Source organism: Helianthus annuus, chromosome 4 (genome assembly GCF_002127325.2).
Source record: "Helianthus annuus cultivar XRQ/B chromosome 4, HanXRQr2.0-SUNRISE, whole genome shotgun sequence".
In the NCBI taxonomy this organism is placed as follows: Eukaryota; Viridiplantae; Streptophyta; class Magnoliopsida; order Asterales; family Asteraceae; genus Helianthus; species Helianthus annuus.
Genome location: NC_035436.2, coordinates 110,383,396 through 110,394,638, shown reverse-complemented (window position 1 = coordinate 110,394,638; position 11,243 = coordinate 110,383,396).

The window sequence follows — 11,243 nt, the reverse complement described above, 5'->3', positions numbered from 1 at the left end:
TGTACTCACATGAAGTGCAAAGTATCCTCAATCAATAGAACTTCTAACAATCTCAAGCAAATCAAAGGAATCAAGTAGCACCTAGTAATCGAACCACTAGTCAAACAATAGATGCCTAAATTGGAAGATCAGATAGAATGAAGTCTTGTAAACCAAATGAGTGTTGGAACTCATATGATATGGTTTAACAAATCTTACATCCTAAATTGAAACCTAACCTAAGTGCTTTCGACCCATCGCGACCTATTAATGTAGCTTACGCTACTTTAACGCGTCGTGCGTGCGAAAACGTGTTCGAGACGTCTAACTAGTCCTATGACAAGTATTATATGCCAAAACATGTTTAAATATGTTACATAATCAGTTACGTGACAAAAGTTTGGGTTACATATGCTTAATTACCAATTACGCATGAAAAGGGTATTTTGGTAATTTACCTATGGCATATAAACTACTTATCATACAACTACCTAAACTCGGTGACCATAAGGTATAACCTTGGAAGGTTATTCCCTATGCTACTATGGTCACTAAACATGTTTGGTCGGATCCTAATGATCGACCAAACGGTCGTGTTCGAAAGTCTAAGCGGGTGTTTAGTCCGCTTGACTTACGACTCTACACAAGCACTAATCTAAAAAGTGACGAGCTAAACATGCTAGAACATGTTTAGTTAAGTTAGAAAACAGGTTTGGTATCAAAACAAACGGTTTTGATACCTAAAAGTAGCTTGGTTACAAAATACGCGAGAAAACGCATTCTGGCCGAAGCGACGACTCGTCACTGAGCCTAGATAACGTGGTAATCAGTAGGTATAGTCACTAGGGACTATAACCATTGTGATTACGCTCACGTTATGAAGTTCAAACGAACTTCCCGTTGACCATAAACTGGTCAAAGCAGAAAGTCAAACGCAGTTTGACTTTAACGATAAAAACGAATGAAAAGAACGAAAGAATACTTACAGATGGTCCCCGCAAGCTCTTGATCCGATTTACTCTCAGGTATGAAGCATAAACTTCAACTTAGAGAGCCAAAATCAGATCAAGTGTGCTTTGGGAGTGAAATGAGGGTGGGTATTTATAGGAAAACAAGAACCGTTAGGATCATTCCTCGTAAACCGTGCCTTGATCTAGACCTTACATGTGGGCACATGGTTTTCAAAACCATGGGAATACTTGAAACCATCAAATGGTATTGCAAAACAAGGGTCAAAACCATCCATGTGTGGCACATTGTTTTGAAATACCATGGGTGCCTCAAAAATGGACCAAGTTCAATGTATCTGCCAGAAATTTCAAAAATGGTCCCTACACTTGTAAAACTTGATTTTTTTGGCACTTTTAAACCCCTTTTACCTCATTTCAAGGCTCTAAAATGATTTTAAAGTATAGGGAACTTAAAATATGCTCAAAGACATCACGGATGTCGGTTCGTTTGGCCGTACCGTTGCGTTATTCGGTTAATTACGACGGAAGTCGTAACAAACGCAAAAACGATCCAAATTACTCGACGAATGGAATTTTTTTATGCCAATCACTAAAATAAAATATTTTAATGATTACATAAATTTTTGGAAGTCCGGATATATTCAGAACGTAAGATATGCGCGAAAATGCAAACTTATGCACTTTTTGACGCTTTTTGTCCCTATTGATCAAATAAGTTTATTTTTGCGCACTAAACACCTCAAAGCCTATTTCTAAGCTATGTAAAGGGTATTTAGGGCATGTTTAACTTATGATCAAGTTCCGGAATGTTCGTTACTATACAAATCGGTATAGTTTCGCAGTTTGACACAAATAGTCCCTACGATCGAACCAGCTTGATTTCAACACACCAAACCATCCAAAACTTATTTCTAAGTTATGTGGAGGTTATTTTAGGTATGTTAAGCCTATTTAACTATTCCGGAGTGTTCGTTGCATTAAACTGGTTATATTCACGCATCGGTGCGTGTATAACCTTCCAGAAAGCGATTTAAAGCTTGAAATCGGAATCGAATCGAATTGAAGAATCCTAAAACATAAATACACACATAATAACACAAAAACACATATAATAACACCAAATCACATTGTTTTGTTAATAATCCACATCGTTTTACATTAAACATCGATTATAGAACACAGTTGTCACAAAAAGTGTCAATATGTTTAATTATACCTCTGAATGACCTTTTAGCGAACCCAAAGCATCGTAATGTTTAATAATACTTCCATGAATGCCTAAATATGGGTTAGATGAGGTTTCAATGCTATTAAATGATGAGATGCGCAAGTTTGCGCAATAGAGGGACCTAAAGTGTCAATTTTTGAATATACGCCTTTCGGTGACCATTTAAGCGATCGGGAGCATAGTAATATTTAAGTATATGCTTGGGAATGATCCATATGGGCCATGGAAGGCTTGGATATCATTAAACGACATTTCGTGCTACATTGCGCAATTAAAGGACTAATTGCGTCAAACTGCTAAAGTATGCCGATTCATAGGGTATCGGACCTTCCGGAATATAACCATGAGATAAACATACCCTATTTATCCTTTATATAGCTTAGAAATAGGCTTAGAGGTGTTTCGCGCGCAAAAATAAACTTTTAAGTCATGCAGGGACTAAAAGTGTCAAAAAGTGCACAAGTTTGCATTTTCGCGCATATCTTACGTTCTGTATATATCCGGACATCCAAAAATTTATGTAACCAATAAAATATTTTATTTTAGTATTTGGCATGATAAAATTCCATTCGTCGCGTAGTTTGGATCGTTTTTAGTGTCCGTTCGTATTTCGTCGTAATTAGACGTACAACGTGATCGTACGGCCAAACGAACCGACATCCGACATGTTTTTGAACATGTTTCATGTCCCCTATGTTTAAAAATCATAGTAGAGCCTTAAAATGAGGATAACGGGCCTTAAACGTGCCTAAAATGACCTTAAAAGCTCACAGGGACCATTTCTGTCATTATTACAAAGTTGTTGTTGAGCTGAGAACCTCAGGCGGCCAATGTAAGTTCCCTTGGAATCTTTCGCGGCCCGTGAGACCCTGCCAGAACTGCAAAAACCAGTTTACAGCCTATTCCAGCTGTTTCCAGGTATTGCAAATGGTTTTTAAGTTTTCTAGGGGCTATTTTGGGTGCCCATGGTTTCCCAAAACAGTGGGTAAAGGTGTACGGTCCAGATTTGATCACGTTTATCGATGAACGATCTTAACGGTCCTCAAAAACCTATAAATACTCTTCCCCACTTCCTTCATAACCCACACTTGATTTCTAAATTCTCTAAGTTGAAGACCTTGCTCTTCATACCTGAGAATTTGGGATCAAACCTCTTTGCTTGGACCCTTTGTAAGTGTCCTTTCGTTTTTAGTTTATTTATTTAGCATTTTAAACCGAAAAGTCAAGCGTTTTCGATAAACGCTTTGACTTTTAAACGGTTGAACCATTGTTCGCAACAAACATGGCTACGTGATCGTAATTAGGTAGGTATTAAACCCTCAAAAGGGCACCTCCTAATTACCACGTTTAGTTAAATTGTCGGGTCAAATGAAAGTCAAACGGGTTAGTTTTAAATAAATTCATAACTATTAATATAAGAAACCATAAAATCAGTTTTCCCACTTTAATAACTTGGTAAATATTAGTTGAACATATCTAAGCATGTTCAACTCGGCAATTCTAAGTATAGGCTCGGTTCGGAACCGAAAGTCGCAAAAGTTGACTTTTGCTTTGACTTTCAGTTCTGACCCGATTTAGCTTAGTTTAGATATGCCTTAGGATTCCATTAGGACCATATTATAGGTTAGTATAACCCTCAGAGGTTATACAACTTGGTTCCATAGAAATCCTAGTTCATGCATGTTTCCGTTAAATGCCTAAATGTTGACCGTTATGCCCTTTTGACCCTAAATTGAGAATTTTGAAAATGTGAGAGGACAATAATCTATATTACTGATTTATAAACTTGTCCCTAAAATTTGACATCAGTTTGAGGTCTAGATTAGGAGTTATGCTCATTAGCGTAAGTGAAAAGCTTTTTATTAATTAAACCGCATAATTAGCGTATAGCCTATCTAAACCCAATTTTTGATACCAAACTTTTTACCTACTGATATAAAATAATATTTTGGGATTTTTGGAGATTTTTATTTATTTTTAGACTGAGCCTAACTTAGAGTTCTAAGCTTGATTCGGTAATTGCCGATTTTGCCCTTTTGGCTTATAAATTGAGTTTTACAAAACATTTTGACCCCAAACCTTTTTCTACTAATTCTATATGATAAATAAGATATTTTAAGCCTTCTGGAATAATAAAAGTATCAGCTTTTCTTATAAAACCAGGAAATCACTTAAACCCGTCTTTTTACGCGTTTTAACCGCATAGTATGAGTTAAAACTATTTTCAATATATAAGACTTGATACCTACTGATATTTTTAGTAAATTAATATATTTTAACAGTAAAGAAAAGTTTTAAACTCAGATTCTCTAATTTTGACCTTTAGGCTTATGTGAAATTACCAAAATACCCTTACGGCGCATAGTTTGGTTATAAATAGTAAATTTCATATATATGCTATACCCTACTGTTATAACTTATTAAATTACGTATTTCTTCTGATTATATCAGACTTTAAACTCAGATTAATATTTAAACTCTCTTATAACCTTTAAAATGACCAAAATACCTCTACGGGGCATAAATTGGTTTTAAATTCGTTTTGGGCATAATGGAAGGTATCCTACTGATATCGCAACATTTTTAAGGCATATTAACTTAGGAAACTTGTTCATGAATCTTTTGGTTACCCGTTATGCACTTTCCGCATTTGGATCGGCTTATGTAACTAGTTTGCATAAATTAACCGAAACGGGTCAAACCTTATCATTTTTATCTCAAAATCCAGAATGTGTTTAGTTTACCCTTATTACACAAGTATACAAGCTTGTCGGGTCTAAACCACATTCTAATCCGGTTCTCACTTAATCATGCGTTTTGAACCGTATCATCCTTTAAAACTAACCGATCTAAGCTTAGGCTTAATTAAGATCCGTTAGGAATGTAATAGGTTATTAAAAACCCTTCGTTCCAGATTTAGGAGCCCAGTAAAAGCTATCTGTACTTGCTTGGTGGTATACGGCTGGGATAATTGTATAAATTTGCTCAGGTAAACACGTTTAACTTATTTTCCCTATACGGGCTTGGGGTACGGTATATAAAAATACCGCTTGGTCGGGCATTGAATCATTAGTCATAATAAGGTTAATGCATTGAGATGTCACGTTTAAATTGTTTTGTTTGCTTAAAACCTTTGGGGGGTTAATGACCATGTCCCGGATATCCTTGGCATCATTCATGAAATGGCCACGATCTAAGCACGGGGTGTAGGCGTACACCTGACAGTGCCTATTTTAAAACTGGTAATCCACTTAGAGGAATCAACCTTGTGGGCATTATACTTGTGGTGTGTCTAGTAATCTTTAACCCGGTATACAGGCCGGGCTACTGAACGTATAAGAAACATGTAATTCTTTTACAAGTATTATATACAAATAATTATCCCAAGTTATAAAAAGTTTTGTGCCATGCGCACTCAAATCAATTTTCTTAAACATTTTCAAAATGAGTCAGTTAAATTGTATTTACCAGTGTAAACTGACGTATTTTCCAAAAAAGGCTAAGTGCAGGTACTAATCGGAATAGGCTGGCTACTCCTAGCATCAATAAAGAGTCTCGCAAGCTTAGATGCCTAAAGTTTGTTGAACAATGTTTTATTTTATTTTGGATCCGCCTGTGGATCCTTTACATTCCGTTTGTAGTACTTTGATATTACTTTATATCGGATTGTAATATATTTATCTTTTGCTTCCGCTGTGCATTCGAATTGTGTTGTTTAACTATGATGATATCAACTACGTCACGATACTCCCCACCGGGCCCACCGGTAACACGTGGAAATATCGGGGTGTGACATGAGCACGGCCCCGTGTTCACTGAGCACGGCCACGTGGTCAGGTTCTGTATCTGGGCGTTTTGAAAAAATGTGACTAGTTTTGTGCAGCACGGGGGCGTGTTCAGTGAGCACGACCCGTGTTTAGACTCTGTATCTAGGAGTTTGTAAATTTTTATGCAGCACGGGGGCGTGTTCAGTGAGCATGGCCCCGTGTTCAGACTACTGTAATGCAAAAACTACCTAAAAATGTAAAAATGTGCGCGCAGTTTTAAAAAGGTTTTGAAAAACGATTAGGCCGTCGATTTTAAGCTTTCTTAAAATCCTTGTGTCCCCGGCAACGGCGCCAAAAACTTGGTTTGTGTAAGGTGTAAATGTTTTTATTAATATTTTACGCCCATTTTACACATTAGTCAAGTTTTAAATTTTTAAAACACGATATTCTACTAACACTAAACACACACAAGGGCAAGTGCACCCATCGTGAGCGTAGTATAGCATTGGTAAGATACAAGGTCCTCCAAGGATACAAGAGCTTTTAGTACCGGTTTATCCTCAACGTCTAATCAAACTAAAATTTTTGGAAAAAGTTTTAAACATGAAAATAAAAACTAAAAATGCTGAAAATAAAAATAAAAATAAAACAGATAGACAAGATGAATCACTTGGATCCGACTCGCCTTTAATGTATCCTTTAATGATTTCCGCACTTTTGCACTATTTAAGAGATTATCTTAGTTATAGTAGTAGGCCCCTCTTTTGAAAGTGACGTTACCCTCAACCCAGTGATTTGAGTCAGCAAGGATACAATCCCAAAGGGTCAGAATATTGAAAGATAATTAATTAATTTATTAATGCGAAAAGTGGTAGGCCCCTCTTTTGAAGGTGACGTTACCCTCGGCTAAGTGGTTTGAGTCAGCAGGGATACAATCCCAAGGAGGTCCTAGTAAGCTTGACCCAGGTCCTTGCAGGATCTATACACTGAACAAGGCTAGAACCTTACTAAACCATTCCCTTAACCCCCGACCAGGTAGCCAACATATCTCTATATAGACCGTAGAGATATGAATGGTGAAAATCTTTTACTTTATATAGACAGTAAAGTAGTGCCAAAACACCACGGACAAATGATAAAGAAGTTTCACCTTCAACATAAGAAACTAGTTATTAAAGTCATTAATAAAAAACCAAATAAAAAGTGCGAAAAGATTAAAAATCAAAAGTAATACATTAAATGCTTGTCTTCACCAAGTGATGTAAGAGACTTAGCCAAACATGGGCCTTTGATTGACAAGAACTCTTACGATCAATCTTGGATTCCGAGACTACTACAAACACTCTACGGTGGATGATGGATGATGGTGGTGGATGTGGGTGTTGTACTGGGGGTGGAGTGGTGGCAAAGTGGGAGAGAGGTGGTTTGCCAAGGGATGCCTTTAAAGTGAGCCAAGCACCCCTATTAATAGCCTGAACAGAAGCCCGGCCACGGCCCCGTGTCCGCTGGACACGCCCCCGTGGCTATCTCCTTTCTCTTCCTTCATTAATTGCAATTGTCTGCATTAGGCTCCACATGGCCCCGTGTTCGCTGGGCACGACCCCGTGTGCAGAAGCGTATCTGTACTATCAAGATTTGCAAGATTCTGCAAATCTTAGCGTTGACCACGCCCCGTGCTGAGCTGGGCACGCCCCCGTGGTGGGTATAGAAGCTTCTACAGCTTTGTCCATTTCTGCAGACATCTGACCACGCCCCCGTGTCCAGTGGGCACAGGCCGTGGTCGGCCTTCTGTTTCTTGTTTTTGCTTGTGGAGATGCTGTCGAGGGATCGGGCATGCCACGTTTATTCTTTTTCTTTGTATTTATGTTAGTTTTTGCTGCATATTTGTTCCTTTTGTTCGTTTAAGCTCATTTGGTCCTGAAAATACAAAAGGATGACAAAAACACACTTTTTCCAACATTAGTAGTAAAAAAGGGTTAGTTTTACGCCTCATTTGATGTAATTTATATGTTGCATTTTACACACATCAAATGACCACTTGTAACGCCTCGCTTTTTGGAACTTTCCTTATTTAGAAAGATTACTAAATTTCTATTTTTGGAAACTTGTACTTATATCATATTCATATTCCAATTCTAGTTTCGTAATTTGAGACCTTGATCGTAACAAAATTCATATTGTATACAACTAGTTATTCGTTCAATCGATCGTCTAAATACCTGCTTACATGCAAACCGACACTTGTTATACATACTAATACTCATACATACATTCACGACACTCAAATTATACTTGCATACATTCATACTGTACTTTATTACACTTCGAATACCTAAAAACGAGTTAAAATGCAAGTTTATGACATAAAATAACCTAATTACAAAGTTCAGGGGCCAAAATTGGAAATTTGCTGACATGACTCCCAAGCGACACGCGGGAAGATCCTGGTCTTCTTCCACGTGTCTCCTGAGGTACCGATCCGCAGCCAGCCCCTTTCAGCTCGTGGGTTGGCTAGTTTTTCACCTACATTTCTCACCCAATTGCCTTTAAACCTCATTTAACACCCAATCTAACTCACCCACTATATATACCACATCCCTAACCCTCATTTTCACTTTTAAAACATCAAATCCACTCTCAAATCCTCTAAAAACTCGCAAGAAATTCTGATTTTGGGTAGAATGTGTTGGGTCAAAATGGAGAATGATGTTATCAATTACGCCGACGTTATTTAGCGTATTTATTGTTTATATTATGTGGCGTTTTTATTTGTAATAGTCGGATATTTTAGTGAGTTTAGTAGGTTTTCCAAGCAAGAGGCGGCTTGCTTGGAGGACAAGGCTCAGTGGCTATATATAGAGTACTAGACCTCATTTGTGATTTGTGCATTTGGGAGCCACCACCCTGGGGGAGCTCACTCGGGGTGGTTGTTTATCTTTTATGTTTTTTTTTATCCAAATCGATCAAAATATATTTGTTCAAATATTTGTTCTTATCTTTCTATTGTTTGTTTATGGTTCTCAAATCATCCATCTCATCATCATTTACCGAACCGAGACTGAAATTGTATCTTTACGGGACTATCATTTGGTATCAGAGCCACGGTGGCTTGTTTCATTTTCGGTTTGGTCGGATATACACCGGAAAACCTCCGGAGACATTAAACGCGTAGAGGTCTGAAGAAGAAAGACAGCTGATTAAGAAAAGAGAGAAGTTTGATGGAAATGTATCAGGGTTTCACAAAGGGGTGGCTACAACCGCAAACACACACAGAACCGAAACCTGTAACTCTCCGCACAAAACATCCCGCAACGGAGATAACCACCGACGTGTTATCGGCGTCCTGCCGTTCATCGGAGAAGATCAGCCTTCCAACTTTCCAATCCGAAATGAAATGCGATCCAAAAGGCTATGAAACCGAGCTCACTCTCGTTTACAACCAATTCAAGTCCCCCCGTACAGTTATTTCAACAACAAGCGGCATTGAATTTCACCTACGCCGTGAGTGGCAGCGTCGGAAGTGATCCTACCATTGCGAAAGACCTCGGTGATCGCGCTATGTTTCTCGCTCATGTTACTCCATTTTATCCTGTGCAGTTGTTGAATTATCCGAAGGAGCTTGTGGAGTTTTTGAGCTCATCTTCTTCTCGTGTGCTTCCGTCTTTGCTTCGTGTTACTGCTACATAAGCTTTGATTCTTCTTCTTAATCCGAAGATTGTTACTATTAGGAAACTCTTCCATTATTCATGGAACTTCAGGTTTTGAGGGACCAGCCCTTAAAGGAAGTGGAAGCAGCCGAAAACACAGAGGGTGGTTAACGTTTGAAGAGAGAGAGAACATGGCTGGCAGCTGACTTTATTGTTTCAGCTAGGGTTTGCAAAGTTTGGGTGTGCATAGGCTTAGGCCCCACTAAATAATTGGATCATAATTATTTTTTGGGTCTTGCACTTGCTTTGTCAGGTAATAATTAGTGGAGCAGTTAGAAGATTGGATTATTAATTTGCATCAACCTAGGTTATTTATTTCTATTGTCTTTGACCGATGATCGGGCTACGATTGCCTTGGAGTTCTAGGTATTTTTTTTTATCAGGCTTGAACCAGTCATGTTGGTTTGAGTTGAGCTTTGTTTCATTAATGGGCCTGATTGCATATGGAGTATAGTTGGTCCACTTTTAGAGTATATTATTTTGGAAGTTTGGTATAATTTTGAAGGGTTATTGAATGAGTAATGTACATATGGGCTAGGTTGATGTAATGGGTTCCATTGTTATATTGCATTTAATCATCCCTGACCTCCACAAGTTTGGAATGATTATTCTTGGGTCCATCATCGTGATTTCCAAGGGTTATGACTTCATTTGGATTATATGGTTTGAAATTGGACTCATGTATTTGGGCCGCAATCTGATTATACATGAAGTGTTTAATTGGACGTTGGCTATGGATAATTTTTGTGAGCCTAGTTTTAGTAGAGCTTAATGGTAAAATTTCCGGCCGGCGATTTTATGATATATTTTGGGCCGTTGTTTTTTATGGTATTGGGTGACTTTAGCGATAGATCAGGAGCTCAATGCAATCTGACAAAATTGAAGATCCTCACAAGGAAACTAATTATTTAATTTTTTTCATTGAAGTTTAAACCCTATCACATGCCTATTACAATTTTATCTTTAATAAGATACAGAGCTTTGATTGACAAGATATAGGAGGGTCTACATTTGCGGGGGAAAACGACAATGAAGATTTTGGGTATTTAGCCGATTTGTGAAGATTCGAAGACGACGTCAAATTTATTTTTGGAGATCATTTGAAGAATTGATAACATCATTCTCGAGGGAATATTGTTGGGTCAAAATGGAGAATGATGTTATTAATTACACCGATGTTATTTAGCGTATTTATTTTTTATATTATGTGGCGTTTTTATTTGTAATATTAGGATATTTTAGTGAGTTTAGTAGGTTTTCCAAGCAAGAGGCGGCTTGCTTGGAGGACAAGGCTCAGTGGCTATATATAGAGTACTAGACCTCATTTTTGATGTGTGCATTTGGGAGCCACCAGCCTGGGGGAGCTCACCCGGGGTGGATGTTTATCTTGTATGTTTTATCCAAATCAATCAGTATATCTTTGTTCAAATCTTTGTTCTTATCTTTCTATTGTTTGTTTATGGTTCTCGAATCACCCGTCTCATCATCATTTACCAAACCGAGACTGAAATCGGATCTTTACGGACTACCACTTCCTATTCTGTTATCTTTTTCATTTTGTTTTCGTGAAGATAAATCAAAACTTTTTGGG